Raw genomic sequence first — 18,729 nt, 5'->3', positions numbered from 1 at the left:
ACAGTCTTTGACCTTCATTGAACACATATAGCAAAGCACAATGAAACTTGTCAATAAGGTATTGATTAAAGAGTCTTCATTCTAATGTCAATGGCTTCCTATCGGCCAGCTTCACCTTTCAGTACTCAGGATGTCTGAAAGCTCCTCTCTGGTGTTCCAGCACTGATTGAAGCCTTAGCATTCTGTGACCACCTGAGCGACTTGTTGTGATTCCTACATGGAGCCATTCGCAGCAAGGTAATGTACCAGGGCAGAGGACTACATGTGTGGTTGCCTCCACATACAGAAGATCTCAAGGTCGTCTTTCCTCCATACTTCCCCCACATCCGCAGCAGCCTTTTATGCAACCATTCTGTGCTTGTCATGGGAAGCGTTCCTCGAAGGTCTAATACATTTCCCGGCGATCACTTTGACAACATATGGCATTTGAGATCTTTTCCAGCAGCTTCTGTCAGGAACTGCATTGGTCTTGTTCTAATGCATGACTCTGGCTATAAACCATAGCACTGTTTTAAGCAAAATTTTGGTGACTTTCACACTTTTTTGCAGGGAATCCAACTGCACGTATTTAACACACCAAAAACAGAGTGAAATCCAATTTCTAGGCATTAGTATTCTAACAAAATGCTGTGCAGAAATTATAATCATGGATTAACTGAACTGCTTTGTTTTAATCTTGGGAATCTATTTCTTCAAAGCAAATCTGAATGAGCAGTTTCCAATCTGCTTGGCTTTTTAAGCTGTTGTGTGTCTTATTTTATCAAGATCTCGATTATATAGCTCACATTAACATTCTTCTTCTCCCTTGCTGAGTGCTAGGACTAAATCACAACTCTTAAACACAGGAGGTTAAAGTCTTGTAAGGGAATTAAAATGGAAAATGCAACCATAGCGGGAGTCCAAGGTGCCTCAAACTGGCCCTCTTTCAACTTTACTTGGGCAAAACTAGGGCTGGGCTGGATAAGATAAGATAAGATACCTTTATTACATTGAAACACACAGTGAAATACATCTTTTTGTGTAGTGTTCTGGGGGCAGCCCGTAAGTGTCGCCACGCTTCTGGCGCCAACATAGCATGCCCACAGCTTCCTAACCCGTACGTCTTTGAAATGTGGGAGGAAACCGGAGCACCCGGAGGAAACCCATGCAGACATAGGGAGAACATACAAACTCCGTACAGACAGTGGCCGGATTTGAACCCCAGTCGCTGGCACTGTAAAGCATTACACTACCGCTACACCACCATGCCTGCCATATGGGGCGGACTGCCTTCACATTAAAGAGTGAGTCTATTTTTAATCCTTTCTTGGCCTGGTTTGTCAGCCCTGTGGAAACCCAAAAGTTGCAAGGTAACAAGAAAGGCTGAATCGATAAGGTGAGCACCCTTATTGCACAATTTGAGGGTCAGGAAAGGCAGGAATGTTTCCTTAGACATAATAAATGACCAGGTTTGCACATCTGGTATGCTCTAATGTCACATGCAACCTCTAGTTAAAATATTGAACTAACATTCCAGAGACCCTAGTTCAAATCCCACCACGGTAGCTGTGTCATATAAATTCAACTAATAATGTAGTACTTGGGAAATGGGATGGAAGGAATTGCTCTGAGAGCTGGCATTGACTCGTTGGGCCAAATTGACTGCATTATAAGGAAACATGACAAGACCCTAGATTATTCACCAGTACGGCACAGGGACCAACAGGAGCCTTGCAGCCACTTCTCCTTGAATAACCAAATCATCACAAAGACACCACAAAGAAATTATCCGTATCCCTCGAAAATGTCAAAATATTTCCACAAAGTCTGGGGCATTCGTGTCTTCAATTAATTAGCTCATCTGAAAGTGAACAGAATCTGAATGTGTGCCTTTTGTGATACTCCTGTGGAAAAGTTTGAAGAAAATAAGCCCAACTGACCTGCACCACTTAAATACCCAACAAATTGAGAAGAGGCTTGTTTGAAACCTTGAAAGTGAAATTAATGTTGGTGAGATTCAAGCTTTTCAGTAAAATAATTGAATTTACCCTAATGCAAAAGCCATCCTGTTATGTAACTGAATATGACTGATTTTGATAGATCAGTGTATAAGAGAAATCAGTGAGCATGCAATGTAAGACTGGATGATGCAGTAAAGATTGATGATAAGCTCGATGTACCTCACACAATATATATAACATGGAGCAATGATGGTGTTAATGGGAATATGCTTGAATTGAATTGAGTTTCAACACAACTGGCCTATAAGCTTACTCCATTTCATCTTTAATTTCATTTTCACAAATGTTCTTATGAGTGACTATAAAGTTATAAAGGTAATTTCTTGATACTGAAGCATGTGCTGCCTTTAACTTCAAAGTAAGTTGTGTTATCACTTCAATTTTGTCTTTCAAAATATCTTGGTCTTAGCCAGCTGGTATGTTTTGTTTTACCGATTTTGGTCTTGGAAAGTTACATGCACTTAGTTATGAATCCTTATCGCTTGCTAAGAATTCATATCAGCCTCCATCCATCCCACCCACAATACGGTTTCCTTCCTTTTGTTTCTTTTTCTCTTCAGCAGCTATTAAAACACATCAGAAATATGGAACAAATGAAAATGATCTCACAGCTCTGAGGTTTAACTATTCAACAACTGACTTGCTAAGGTGAGAAGGAACAAAGATTTGGAGAAATGAAATGTGTAATGAGCGGTAAGAATGACAACCCAACAAAACTTCACAGCTAATGTGCTTTTGAGGTCATTGTGAGATGACATTTTAAAATTAATGAGATTTTACCATTGGGAACTAGAATTAATTTAGCATAATGTGTAGTTGATTATGTGTGAATTGTTAAGAGTGAACATCCTCTTTTCCTGATTCCTAGTTTTATTTTCTCATCTTATCAAAGACATAGATATTTCTCTTTCTGTTCCAGGAATTTGAAATAAAGGTGCAAATGAAGTGGGATTGCTCTGCAGGGAGCTGGCCTGGACTAGATAGGCTGAATGGCCTCATTCTGTGTTATAATAAGTAAATCAATAAATAATGTTTCAACTTTAACCCTGATGTGGGATCTTCTGGAAATTGAAATTGATGGATGGAAAACTGACGTCTGGCAAGGTGGAGTTTCCCAACTTTTTTTAGGGAATGGAACAAAATATGTTGATCCCAGAATTATTTTAATTCCAGCAATGTCAAGTCCAGTAAAACTCAGCAGAATTGTTTCCCACGTCATTTTGCTTGAAGCAAAAAACAAACTGTTGGAAGAACTCAGCGGGTCAGGCAGCATCTGTGAAGGGAAATGGACGGTTGACATTTTGGGTCGAGACCTTTGATTTGGACTGAAAGATAGAAGGGAGATAGCCAGTGTAAAGAGAGGAGGGGAAGGGGTGGAGAAAGAGCTAGCAAGTAATGGGTGGATACAGGTGAGGAGGGGTAATAGGCAGATGGAGGAGGGAAGAGTAAAAATAAGAGGTGATAGATGGAGGCAACAAAGGGCTGCAGTTGATGGGATCTGATAGGAAAGGAAGGTGGTGAATAGAACCTGGAAGGTGGAGCTTTGGTTCCAATTGACCCACTGAGTTCCTCTCTCAGTGTTTTTTTGCTTCAGATTCCAACATCTGCAGTCTCTTGTGTCTTCATTTTATTTGAAATTCATGTCTGTTAACGTGAATGGCAGAGAATGGTAGTATTCCTACTTCAGGCACCCAGTCAACATTAGACACTCTCAGGGCAAAAACGGCACAGCAAGATGTGAGGGAAGCGTTGTGTATGAGAATTTCATTGGCACTGACGGAGGCACATTGATTAAACATGGTTTAGATCTGTATTCTTTGGAGTTTAAAAGAATGAGAGATGATCTTATTGAAACATATAAGATCCGAAAGAGGCGTGACAGGGTAGATCAAGGATCCAGATGAAGGGTCTCAAGCCAAAAATTCAACTGTCCATTTCCTTCCATAGATGCTGCTTGACCCGCTGAGTTCCCCAGCATTTTGTGTGTTGCTGCAGGAAGAATTGGTGAGTTCGGGGCCGAGGTTGCAGTATGCAGTGGTGGATGATTGTGGAGAATCAGTACAAGTGAAAACACATGCTTCTGAACACACAGATCAGGAGCAGGAATCGGCTATTCGGACAATCAGTAACGCCATGGCTGATCTGACTGTAACCTCATCTCTGTATTCCTACTTAATTCTGGTAATCTTTCACCCTCTCTATAGCAAGAACCAAAGTCTTAAACACATTTAAAGACTCTACTTCCACCAGCCCTTGAAGAAGAGTTCCAAAGACCCACATGCTTCTGAAAGAGAGAAAAAAATACCTGTCTTCAATGTACAATCACTTATTTTATACAGTGACCACATGTTGAGATACTCCCACAAGAGAAAACATCTTTTCCACTGTCAAGACCCCTCAGATCTTGAATGTTTCAATCAAGCCCCCCCATTCTTCTAAACACCGATGAATATAAGCCCAGCCTGTCTTGCCTTTCCTGAGAAGATAACTCACTCATTTTAAGTGTTAGCAAAGTAAATGAAAATGAAAAAAAAATCTGCAGATGCTGGAAATGTAAAATAAAAGTGGAAAATATTGGAAACACTCAGCAGGTCAGGCGGTATCTGTAGAGAGAGAGTGTGCTTTTCCTTTCACACCTAAAAACCATTTCTCTTCTTTCCTTGAATGAAAATTGCTTCATTTCAATAACATGTTAATTCAATGTTTGTTATTAAGTCCTGTATGTTGCTTTCTTGATGATACTTAAACTTGACAGATCAGGAATGGTTCTCCAGGCCAAGAATCCGAGAGCTTCTAGATTGGGCTATGGTATATCTTCTCTACTTGAGAGGGTAGGTAGAGCTCCAGGATTACTTCCCAACTGGAAAATACCACCTCGAAAGGTTTAACACTCTCCCAATATCACTCTGCTTGTTTACAGTCTAGATTACATGCCCTAGTCTCTCAAGTGGGGCTTGATTCACCAATCGTTCAAATTAGAGAAGTAAGTACAACCTCAGCTATGCTTGAGCCAGGTTGAGATTTGAGGATTGAGCTACCTGCAGTCAGCAATGCTGGAGAGCTGCCACCGATGTTATTGTTGAAAAATCTCCCAACTCCCCCGACAGGATAGGTGAGACAATGCTAGCTTCCTCTCCCAGGCCATACATGAGGCCTTAACTACGTTCAGTCAGTTCTGTTGTTGTTCACATAACCCAATACCAGAATTGTAAACTGGACACTTATTCCAAGAGGTTACCAAGAGGACAGAGGAAAAGTTTCAAAGATGTTCTCAAAGTCTTCTTGAGAAGGTGCAACATTCCCTTTGACTCATGGGAAACTTTGGTCCATAATCACTCAAAGTGGAAATTGTGAACCTCGAATCCATGCGTTGAGAGCACATAGAAGCCCAGCATAAACAGTGGAAGGAGCAGACCACCCCCCCAGACTGTCTACATGCCTAACCTGGCAAACACGTCTTGCCCAACCTCCTGCTAAATCTGAGGGCCCCACACTAGACTCATCTGTCACCTCAGAACTGCAGAGGAAGCATCCTGATCCCAAGGGAGAGAAGAAGAGGAGGAGGAAGAAGAAGAAGAAAGAAAAAAGAAGGAAGAAAGAACAGGGAAGAAGAAGAGCTTGGTACGGGGCTGATGGCTCCGTGACATGTTGGGATGAAAGGACAAACACTGAGAGAATGGCCATTGTTTTGATTATAAGTAAAATTCTCAAAATCAAGGAAGTCATGACCACAGGCTACCTTACAAGAGAGTTCAGTCACACTCAAGTTGACATCAATAGAATCTGTTATACGATGCTTAAAAGGTGCAGAAAATGGGAATTTACTTCATATTTCAGATGAACGCTCAGTACATTCTCCATCTGGATGAAGAGAAATCAGTAAAATTGTGGATGATAAATGATCTTAACTGAATATAAATTAAGAAATGTACCTTCCAGCAAGTATGGATTCATTGTAATTTAGTGGAGGTTATGCATTCAGTATGTGCAAGTGGTACAGTCAATGATAAGGTTATTGACTTCTTTTCTCCATTTCACTGTATTGTTATCTCCACCTGAAGTAAGGTTTTAGATTTCGAGGGCATTTAAGGAAGATTTTTTTTCACCCGAAGGATGGTTGAAGCCTGGCACTTACTGCCTGAGGAGATGGTAATGGCAGGTATTCTCATAATGTTTCAGAAGTATTTGGATGAGCACTTGATATAGTGCTGAGAAATGGGATTAGTGTGGATAGGTGCCTGATAGCCCCGTGGACACAGTGGGCTGAAGGGTCTGTTTCTGTGCTGTATGACTCTTATTCCATTACTCCAGTGTTAAACTTTGTATCTGAGGGAATAAATTAAGAAATACCTTGTGGCTGAGTATTTATTGGGAAATGCTCCTGAACCACTTCATACTTACTGCTAAAAGCTATTTAAAGATAGCTGGAACTTGAAAAAAATAATTCAATGGCTGTTTTTTGTTGACATTTTCTTTTTCATTCCACTCAAATCCTACTGTTGGCAAAACACTGATGAAACATAGGATCATACTAAAATGTTTCTTCATAGTTCTTTTGCATTTGGTACCTTGTGGGATACAGATGCTGAGTGGACCACCATAGGGTATTGTTGACTTCAAGTTCACTTCCATCTGAGGATTTCTATTGCCTGAGTTCCAACAGCTATACTTTGCCAGTTATTAAATTCCCAGGACCACCTTGATCCTGTTGTCGTAATGACTTCCCTGCAGGAGTCGAAGAGCAGTCACCATTGTTTCACCATCCAGTCTCTCAACACTTTGACCAGTCTGAATGTTACCTGATTTGAGAGAGCCATTAACACAATGTAGATCACATGTTAAACCTGGGGCCCTGGGTTTGGGAGACAGGGGATTTGCCAAACAAGTAACCCTTTTTTTTATAATGGCCAATCAACTCTTCATCTGATTTTTCTGCCTCTCTGTAAAGCATTGCCTGCCAATTGATATTTAACAGGCTCAGTAGGTAACAGATTCCAAAGCCATTATTATTCCTGGGTGCCAAGTCCAGCCTATAAACAATAACTTGTGACATTAATCTGTAAAAACTTCTTGTGTTGGGTGTTTCAAAAAAATTGTGTATTTGGTCTTAAATTTAGAAAGAAATGGGATTTATCAGTACTTTTCTGTACCTCACAATATCTTGACATACTTGGTAACCGGATCAGTGAAATGAATGTCTAGATCTATTTGAGTGACATGGATCCAAGGGTAAATATTGGCTTGAACACCGGGAAGACTTCTCCATTCTTCTTTGAATTGAACCATGTGTTCTTTTACATCTGCCTTGGAAAACGTTGGTTTTCCAGCTGATGTGGCTGTGATCCTTCTGATGGTGCAGGGCTTATTCAGAGTTGCACTGAAATCAAATGCATTATATTTCTCCAGCTGGGTTTGAGACAATGGCCTTCTGATTCCTGGCACTGAAACAAAGTTGATAACATGACCCAGTACTCGATATTACAGCAGCAAAAGCTGAATAAAAACAGTTAAAATGATTACCAACATATCAATCTTTATATATCATCATAAATAAGTGTTGTTTTATTCATTACCCATCATTTGTAGCTGGTTATGATGTTTACTCAGATGTAGCTGATGGCATTTTGCAAATTTGTGTAAAGGAGTGAAAGGATTTTAGAAGCAGAGCAGATCATGCTATTGCTATGATACGGCATGTCTAGCACTAGTGACCGGGATGAATTTCTAGGCATTCATCTGTTAACATTATTTTGTTAAATGTGGCTTTGTTTCAGCAACTGCCTGATGTAATTTTTTTCAGCAATCAACCATAAAATGACAAATAAAAAAAAAATGGCCTAAAGCATTTCAGGCATGGGAGTACTTTGTAATGTTGATATGCAAGATTGACTGATATTTTTATTGATTTAAAATATGAGGTATGACAGTAAACATGAATTTGTGTTCTGTTTTGCTTTTGTCTGTAATGAGTATTTTCATCTGGTAAAGCATTTAGAGTGCTTTCATTCACATTATAAATTTGATACATGTTATCATGACATGTCAAACATTCACCATCAGCTTTGGATAGTTACAACCAAAACTGAGTTTGTTTTAAGCTTGGTCTCAAGATACGTTCACCATTGACCAGTTCAAGATTACAGCCCACACCTAATTGCACTGAGAAGGTGACAGTCACCTTCTTGAACCAATTCCCTTTCAGGGCCACTAGGTGTTAGGTTATGGATAGCTGAGGGCCAAATACCAATCCCTGTGGCACCCCATGAGTCACAACCAGAGGGAACCAAATGGCAGGTTTCCAAATTTGCTCATGTTCAGTATAGGTAAGATAGTGAGGAAGATGTAGAGAGGCTTCAAGAGGATATACAGAAGCTTAGTCAACGGGTGAGAAACCAGCAGGTAGAATAAAATGTAATACAGATTGTCAAAACACTGAGTACCATAGCATAGTGGTTAAATCACTAGATTTTCATTGAGATTGACTGGGCTATTGATCCAGATATGTGAGTTCAAATCCCACCATGGGAGATTGAAACTTGAATGAAAATTATAATATAAATCTGGTATAAATACATTTGTAGAATGCATTTATAAAATATATTCAAGTTTGTGCTGTTGGTCTTAAAACCATGACCTTCTGATTTAAAGATCAGAGTGTTGAAATAAGCTTTAATAAAATACCTGATATGTTGCAGTAACCTGTCAAGTTCAGAAATATCCTTTAGGGAATATGCCACACTTACTTGATCTGGTCAACATGTAACCCTTGACTTACCAATGTGAAGAAGACACAAAAAATCTGTCAGAAATATGAGAGAACCAAAGGTCCATCAAGATTGATGAACTGAAGGACTTCAGTATTAGTAAAAAATCTTGTCGGAAAGAAGTGAAAGCCAATAATTCCCAAGGACCTGATGATATACATTCCAGAGTTTTGAAAGAGTTGGCAACAGAAGTATTAGATGCACAATTCTATAAATTTTGGAGTGTTTCCTTCAAAATGGGCAGCACTATATAATTGCAGGACAACCTCTTTACTCCATTGTTCAAATAGTTGCAATAAAAACATACCTTTGCTCCCCTAATTGCTTGCTACAGCTACATATTTGCTTTCAGTTTGGTTTCCTTTCAGAAGAAAAGATACAGTTGACATAAGGGGGAGTGTAGTGAACATTTACCAGACTGGTTCCTGGGATGGTGGCGTTGATCTAAGAGGAGAGATTGAGTAGACGAAAACTATATTCTTACAGATGTTAGAAAAGTGAGGGATGATATATTAAACCTTACTGAACGCTCACCAGGCTGAACAGGGTGGATGCAGGGATGACGCTTCCCCAGCTGAGGAGTTCATACCAGTGGTAACAGTCTCAGAATAAGGCTATTTAAGACTAAGGGAAAATTCCTCCTCTCCTTCTCTTTAAGGTGGCATATTGGCGCATCTAATAGGACTGCTCCCTCACAGTGCCAGGGAACAGGGTTCGATCCTGACCTTGGGTGCTGTCTGCCTGGAGTTTGCACCTTCTCCATGTGACGATGTGGGTTTCCTCCACTGCTGCCCTTGTTTCCTCCTACTTTCCAATCTGTGGGTTGCTAGGTTAATTTCCACTGTAAGTTACCCCAAGTGTGTAAGTGAGTGGAAAAATCTGGTGGGGGGGGGGGAGTTAATGGGAATGTGGGGAGAATAAAATGGGATTACCTTAACTGGGGGCTTGATGGTCGGCACCAACTTGGTGGGCCGAAGGGCCTGTTTCTGTGCTCTGTGATTTCATAAAGTGGAAGCTCAGTCATGGAGGTCATTCAAAGCAAAGACTGAGTGAGTTCTGGATATTAAGGGATTCAGGGCATGCGGGGATAGTGCTTCTTCCTTCTTCCTTCTTCCTTGAACCGAGAACTTCTTCTCTTTCTTCTTCTTGTTCCTTCTTGTTTCTGTCTTCTTTCCTCTGTGTTCTTCCTTCTTTCTTGTACCACATCACCCTCTTCTTCTTCTCCTCCTTCTTCTCCTCCTCCTTCTTCTTCTTTTTCTTCTTCTTGGGCTTTCCCTTAGGACCAGGATGCTTCCACTCCGGTACCTAACCATGTGCTATAGACTAGACTTGTGTGGAGTTATAATTTGCCTTCTCTTTCATGCTGTCTTTTTCACTGGCTCAAAAATTGCCAATTTGTTAAATTCAATCCCACACTTTGCCATTAAGGCAATCTTCAGATTGCACTCCAGTTCAGTTAGAACTGTACGAGAATGCTGATCAACATACTTTGATGGAGACACAAAGAGATTCTGCAGATGCTGGAAATCTGAGCAATACACACAAGATGCTGGAGGAACTCAGCAGGTCAGGCAGCATCTATGGAAGGAAGTGACAAGTCAATGTTTCAGGCCAAGACCCTTCATCAGGACTGGTTACTTTGATATGTGTTATATTACAAATTTGTTTCAGGAGCATTTCAGGTTGGAGGCTTACAGTTAGATTGTGAAATGACTCTGGAGATCACTGAAGCCAATTAAAGGAATCTCTCTTTGAGAAGACATTTCAAAGCTCTTGGGATTGGCACTTGGTGGAGTTTAGTTTTAGCCTAGCATGAAACTCGGTTTAATATGTATTCCGACAATCCAGGGAGTACATGATAAACTTGGTCCAGTGCTCCTTGTGTTATGAGAAAGCTCAATCACCCTTTCATCTGTAATATTAAAAGAATGATGCTGGGAAATTGTAGCTGTGTCTGGTGTGAAAATGTTAATGTCCAGGCCCCCCTCCTGATGGCCAGAAGGCAAATTGGACTGTGCAGTATCACTCAACTACTGCTGGCTGTGCTTTGAAGTCTGCATCTGAGGTACAATGATTAGAAGGAGAGGAAGATGCATCTCAGATAAACACATGTAAAGATAGCGCAAAATTATCCAAGAGAGAGAGTGGATTTTCAGCTGCTTCCCAGAGCAGGCAGATGAAAGATGTAAGCTGGAATGACACCTTTATCTCTTGGTGACACTAAATTGTATCTCTGTGTGAATAGAACATTTTCGTATAACAGCAGAAATATTGAAATAATTGCTCCAATCTTCTTCACATTCCTCTGAGTTGATTTTTCTGCATTGTTGTATGTTGTGAACTAAGGTAGTGTTTTATATCGCAGAGCAATGTGTGAAGTGGCACTGAGCATTTGGTTATCTCCAGTTAAACTGGAACTGATGATGTCCCAGTTTAACTGTGCACATTCCACATTCAGCTATGTTTTATTTGCTGTAACAACACACAAATGAAGAAGTGAAGGTTTGCAATGGATGTTAAATAATGACTGCAAGGAGTCACTTCATGTTCACCTTCACTCAACGGTGAAGTGGATTGGCCATTATACGACTGATACTCTTTGAATATCCACATCAGCAATAACAAATCACATTTTATAGAACCTTTGATAGTGACTCAAGGCACTTCACAAGATCAGTATTAAAAAAATACCTGACACGGATTTACGTAAGGAAACATTAGACAAATATCCAAAGTTTGGCAGGGTAGCACAGTGGAGCTCATAGCTGGCAGCTCATAGCTCCAGAAACCTGATCTCTGGTGCTTTGTGGAGTTTGCATGTTCTCTCTGTAATCACATGGGCTTCCTCCGGGTGCTCTGGTTTCCTCCTACTTCCCAAAGATATGCGGGTTGGTAAGTCAATTGGTCACTGTAAATTGCCCCTGGTGAGCAGGTGGGTGGTTGAATCAAGGGGAATTTGATGAGAACGTGGGGAGAATAAAACAGAATTAGTACAGAATTAATACAGGTGGGTGCTTATTGGTTGGATCAGACTCAAGTAGGCCAAAGGGTCTGTATCAATGCTGCATGACTCTAACCCTATGAGCTCGGTCAAATACATTTTAAGGAGGACGAGAGATGGGTGGAGTGATGGAAAGGTTCAGGTAGGGAATTCCAGAGCTCAGAGCCTAGACAGTTGCTGGTATGTCATTGAATGTTTCAAATGATGAATGATTGATGGTATAACGGGCTGGATAAGATCAAAGGCCAGAATATGATGTGTGACATTGCATGCATCAGCTTCAGCCTGTCTTTGGAGAGTTAGGATGGTCAAGGGATCTCTGCCCATTAATTTCTTTCACATTAAAGAAGCTTTATGAACATGTTATAGATCTTCCATTATGAAATCCCATTCTCTAAAAAACTCCACCCTCAGAAGCGGCATTCCCAAGCCTTTGTCTCCTTTCTCAACCTCCATTCCACCCTCAGAAGGGGGAGAGAAGGTATTCCCAAGCCTTTCTCAACCTCAATTCCAGCAAGTGCAACCTGCTCTCTAGGCCCAAGGTGTGCCTAGTTCCTTCACTCACCCCTTTTTCAGCATCAGTTTCTTGAGTGATAACCAATTGTCTAATATTGATCAGACAAGGAGTCCAGATATTACTTAATTATTAACTTTCTGGGAGGTGTCAATGAATGATATAAACAGATGTGAATCTTTGAGTATGATTATCTGATTGGTACTCTTTTGGTTAACATGACATATGTTAGTGCAGTGCAATGACAAATACTCAGGCTTGGAAATTCTACTGCAAATGCTTTATCAGGAAACTAATCACCAAGTAGTTACTGTATGGTTCCTGTGATTTTAAGAATGAACAAAGCTGCAGACACCATTGGCCTCTCATGCCGCCACAAGCGTTCACTATGAGCTTGGGACATGCTTTGTTGAAACTTAAAGGGAACCCACCTCAGCCACTCCCACCCTATTGAGTCAGTTGCTGGGAACCTGCTTCAAGTAAGTGCCCTTTAAGTAAAGCGAACTCGTCTCAGCAGTTCTCCCAAAGCACTTCAGCAGGTGAATGTAACCTAAATGCCCCCTCTGCTGATTGAAATTCTGAGCTTCTGATGGTGAACCTTCCCCCTAGCTTTGTAGCCAATCACAGTCCTCCGGGTCCTACTTTTCCCCAATGATGCCACTTCTCTCTCTGTGCTTCTCTCCCCCATATTCTCCCATCCCACAGTGCACACCCCAACTCACGATCTGCAACCCCCAAGTTTTACCTCTCACCTTATACTGCTGGTATGAACAGAGGGAAAAACATTGACCATGTTAATTGTGAAAAGCCTGTTCAATTCCACGCAACACCTTTGGCCTTGAAGGTCAAATTCAATGTCAGCAGGCCCATGCCAAAAGCATTTCTTGTCACACTTAACACACCTTTTGCAATGCTGAATTATTTCTAAGCCTCTATGTCCTTTGCATTGTTAGAATTTGTACTTGAATCTACAGTACAATTATTTCAGAACTTAAGGAGGGAAATAAGGGATTTCCTTTTAAAGTTTTACTGTCAAAACATTGAAAGTGTTAATTGAAAAACCTCCATTCTTCAATAATCTCCTAGTGGTCATATCACGATCCTTCGTAAACTATCCTTCAACAAGTGTTGGGTGGAAACAGGTGCTGCCTGTTTAAATCAGGGTGAAGTGTTATCATTAGCTTATCTGAGCAATGCCAATAAAACTAGACATCGGTACCAACTTCATTTATCTAGTCACTGCAAAGCTAATTGGTTGTCACCAAAAGAGCAATTCAACGGTGGAGAAATGTATTTGTTGAGTGGCTTGAGGAATGACCTCTCATGTTAAGAGATTGGCACACCATTAACAAACAGTTCAGCAGGAATATAAAATGTAGCTCTATGAAGAAGAATTGAAATCAGAGTTGAAATCTCTGAGTCTAAAAGTGGTACCTTAGACACCATTTTCGTGAGATGAACTCGTGGGAAAATAAGCTTGTGGGAACAGGTAAGATACGTTTATCTTGTTTGCCTTGTCTACATGGGCTCTGGTTATTTCATGGAACTTAAAACAATTGATTTATTAGTGGGAAGGAATTCATCACAAAATTTAAACAGTTATCCCCTCCGATTGTCTAATTCCTGCGTGTTCCATCAGCAAATGATCATTAAAATTCAAGCAGAACTGCAATTTTTATGATGATGAATGTTGATGTGTGATAACCACAAAAATCAGTGCAGCTTTCTCCAATTTTTTTTTACATTTAATTATCAATTATTTCAGGCAAACTGTCTTCTTTGGCATGAAGTTCAAATATCAGGAGACCCTGTAAAGACTGAAGAAGCAAGAAGAAGATCTTTAGGGATTACATCAAAGGATAATACCAGGCAAGATAATTGAAATGAATCATGTTAATGAGTTGAGGATGCAATTAGATGTGTTAAAACGGCTGCTTAGTTATACCAATTAAAGGCTGTTAATTACTCTTAATGACAATTGGTGTTATTTTTGTTGGGTACAATAGATTCTACACTTATCTCCTTCAGTCTTGACCAGAGCTGGAGATGTTGTCTCTCCAGGAGAGCTGAACTTAATAACTAAAGCATGTGTTAGTGAGTGAGGAAAGTGCCTTAGAATTTCCAAACAACTTGGTGTATAGAACAAATAATTCAACCAGAGGATTTGCTGGATTATTGACACTTGCTCAAACTGAGAGCAGGAGAGATAGTGTTTGAATATATTGCTTCTTCTTAAATGCTTGCCCCTCTATTTCCAAAAAATGTTGCTGAGGAATTCCAAGATTACAAATTGAGGACAGTAATAAAAAATGCTGGAAACATTCAACAGGTCAAGCAGCATCTGTGGAAAGAGAGAAAAATATGTTAGTTTTCAGTTGGAGAGAATGCAGCAGAGGGATGTTTGGAACATGGGGAATATCTCTGATAGCGTGAGACCAAAAGGCGGAGAGGTGGCAGTTACATGCAGATAATACTTTTTTGGAGTTTACCCATCCCTCCATTGCTTTAATTTCTTTCCCAGTTCAGACAAATGGTCCTCAATAAGAATTGTTTCTCTTTCTAAACATGCTTCCTGACCTCCTGGGTGTTTCTAGCACTTTCTGTTTTTATTTCAGATTTCCAGCATCTGCAGTTTTATTTTATTTTCATTTACAAATTAAGGATAATGTGACTTCATTTCAAATGGTTTCACATTGATCAGCTCCCCAGAGTTGGGCATCATATTATACTAATTTGTTGGTTGCAATTTTCATGTAAATTTTGAGAACTTCCTTGAATCTTTCTCTCTGTCTGCTTGGTAATCTCTGCTCGCGACGGAGCTCAATGACAGTGGACATCACATCTCCTCACCTTGAAAGTAATTAACATTTTCAGAGAGAAAGATCACATTCTCTCAAAGTCAACAAAACAAAAGAGCTGGTCATTGACTTCAGGAAAGGGGGCGGTGTACATGCACCTGTCTACATCAATGGTGCTGAGGTCAAGTGGGTTGAGAGCTTCGAGTTCCTGGGAGTGAACATCACCAATAGCCTGTCCTGATCAAATCACGCAGATGCCACGGCTAAGAAAGCTCACCAGCACCTCTACTTCCTCAGGAGGTTAAAGAAATTCGGTATGTCCTCTTTGACACTCGCCAACTTTTATCAGTGCACCGTAGAAAGTATCCTATCTGGATGCCTCATGGCTTGGTACAGCAACTGCTCTGCCCAGGACCACAAGAAACTGCAGAGAGTTGTGGAAACAGCCCAGCACGTCACGGAAACCAGCCTCCCCTCCATGGACTCTGTCTATACCTCTCGCTGCCTTGGTGAAGCAGCCAGCATAATCAAAGACCGCACCCACCCAGGTTATTCTCTCTTCTCTCCTCTTCCATCAGGTAGAAGATACAGGAGCCTGAGGACATGTACCACCAGGCTTAAGGACAGCTTCTACCCCACTATGATAAGACTATTGAATGGTTCCCTTATACAATGAGATGGACTATGACCTCACGATCTATCTTGTTGTGACCTTGCACCTTATTGAACTGCACTTTCTCTGTAGCTGTGACACTTTTCTCTGTACTGTTATTGTTTTTACCTGTACTGCCTCAATGCACTCTGTACTAACTCAATGCAACTGCACTGTGTAATGAATTGACCTGTACGATCAGTATACAAGACAAGTTTTTCACTGTACCTCGATACAAGTGACAATAATAAACCAATACCAATACATTCCCCCAGACCTATGAATAAACTTAACTTCTAATGGTTTCAGCTGTAACAGCGAGGCCTTTGACAAGATCCTCCATCGTAGGCTGGTCGAGAAGGTTAGAACACATGGAATCAAGAGTGAACCAGCCAACAGATACATAATTGGCTTGGTGGTAGGAGTCAGAGTGTTGCAGTGGAGTGTTGCTTTTCGGATTGAGGCCTGTAACCAGTGATGTGCCATAGGTTTTGGTGCTGGATCCTCTGTTGTTTGTCATATTTATTAATGATTCAGATGAGAATGTAGGTGGCATGGTTAGTATGTTTGTGAATGATACCAACATTTTTCTTTAGATATCTTTATTAGTCACACATACATCAAATCACACAGTGAAATGTATCTTTTGCAGAGAGTGTTCCGGGGGCAGCCCGCAAGTGTCGCCACGCTTCCGGCGCCAACATAGCACGCCCACAACTTCGTAACTCATACGTCTTTGGAATGTAGGAGGAAACCGGAGCACCCGGAGGAAACCCACGCAGACACGGGGAGAACGTACAAACTCTTTACAGACAGTGGCCGGAATTGAACCAGGATCGCTGGCGCTGTAGTAGCGTTACGCTAACCGCTACACTACCGTGGCTGCGGTATAGTGGACAGTGAAGAAGGTTGCCAGTGTATAGATCAACTGGGAAAGTGGGCAAAGGAATAACAGTTGGAATTTAACTCAGACAAGTGTGAAGTGAAGCATTTTGGGAAGTTAAACCAGGGCGAGGCATACAAATGGTGGGGCACTGGGGGCTGTTGTTGAATGGGGAGACCTAGGGACACAGGTACATAGTTCCGTGAAAGTGGCAACACTGTTAGATAGGGTGGCGAAGAAGGTAAATGGCAATGCTTGCCTTCATCGACTGGGGCATTGAGTGCAGGAGTTGGGGAGTCACGTTACAGTTGCACAAAACATTGGTTGAGCCACACTTGGAGTATACAATACGCTGCAGGAAAGGTGTGATTTAGCTACAGAGAGTGCTGAATTTTACACTCAAAGAGTAGTTGTAATCTGGAATGAGCTGCCAGAGGAGGTGGGGGAGGCAGAAACAGTAACAATATTTAAGAGGCATTTGGACAGGTACCTGAATGAACAAGGCATAGGTGAACATAGAATAAATGCAGGGAAGTGGGATTAGTATAGATTGGCATGACGGTCAGCCTGTTTCTATGCTGTACGAGCCTATATCCTCCATATCCTACCCAATCTTTCCCGCAACTTAAAACTAACTTATTTTTCTCTTTCCCAGTTAAAATGTTAACTCAGCTTTTTTTCCGCAGATGCTATCTGACCTGCTGAGTGTTTCCAACATTTTATTTGTGATCTCAGGTCCCACTACAACAGCTTGGGAATTTGAATTTTGGTATAAAAGGAAAGCTGGAGGCAGGAAGTATTTGGCACAAATGAATGATCATGAACTTATCACATCGTTCTTAAAACGTCTACTAGTTCAATGGATCCTTTACAAGCTCAGGCCTAATTGTTTTTCCAATTCCACATCAATATTATTGATTTAATTTTGCTTTGCTTTGGTTTAACAAGCTATCCAGTTCAACCAAATCATGAGAAAGCAGAAGCAAGGGTAAAACCAGGGAGCATTCGGAAAGTCTAACATAAAGTCAGGAAACAGCAGTATCACCACCAGCTCCATGAGCATGCAAAAGTCTCCATAGCAAGATGGAATGAACAAGACCAGGGTTGGAACAACTATCACAGACTAACTGAGCAATGGCCTGACATAAACATGCTCACAGAATCAAAATTATCACCCAAATTTTCAGACTTCTTCATCATTTACCTCGTATTATGTACAATCGTGGGACAGACCTACCAGAGGGGAGTACAATGTTGAAAGCCATGGGTTGGTCGCCTGGGTATCCATCGCATGGAGTCCATGCTGAAGAAGTCAGATCAAATGCACGCAACTTGGAAATAGTCTGCTTGTTAACACCAATCATCTTTCTTAGTTCTACACTGCCATGGAAGCAGTGAACAGCCCAGCATGTAGTCTCATCAGCGTGGAAATGGGCCTTTCAGCCCATTGAATCCATGCCTACTATGAAGCACCCATTTAAACTAATCCTAAGGGAATCCCATGTTATTCTTCTCACAATCCCATCAACTCATTCACATTCACAGGTTCCACCACTCGTCTACTCACTGGGGACACTTTACAGTGGCCAATGAACCAACCAACCCATAAGTCTTTGGGATGTGGGTGAAAATTGGAGCACCTGAAGAAAATTCACTCAGTCATGGGGTGAACATGCAAACTCCACACAGATGGCGCCAGGTGTAAGGATTGTACTTGGATTGCTGGAGCTGTGAGGGAATAACACTACAGACTGTACCACCTTTGTGTGCCTCTCACTTTTTCTAATGTCCATCATCCAAGGTACCTCAGTCTTGCTGCTTCTTAAGCTATCAACTTGCCCAATTTGGTGTGGTGAAAGCATCACCATGAAAGAACCACTTAGTTGATCACATCCTTTCCAATCATCCCAATGCAGATGCCTCTGTATATGGCAGTATTTTAGGTTTCATCAATTATATAGTTCTGTTGGAGATGAAACTTTAACAATGAGGGCATCCTTCATTACATCATATGCAACTGCTTTAATTCTCATTCTTCCATCACCATTCAACCCAAGATCAATGAGGAACATGGAAGAGCTTGCAGTGTCTGAAAATCAGATTTAAACCTGGTGACC

Source organism: Pristis pectinata, chromosome 23 (assembly GCF_009764475.1).
Source record: "Pristis pectinata isolate sPriPec2 chromosome 23, sPriPec2.1.pri, whole genome shotgun sequence".
NCBI classification, from domain to species: Eukaryota; Metazoa; Chordata; class Chondrichthyes; order Rhinopristiformes; family Pristidae; genus Pristis; species Pristis pectinata.
Note: the sequence above shows the minus strand (reverse complement) of the source record.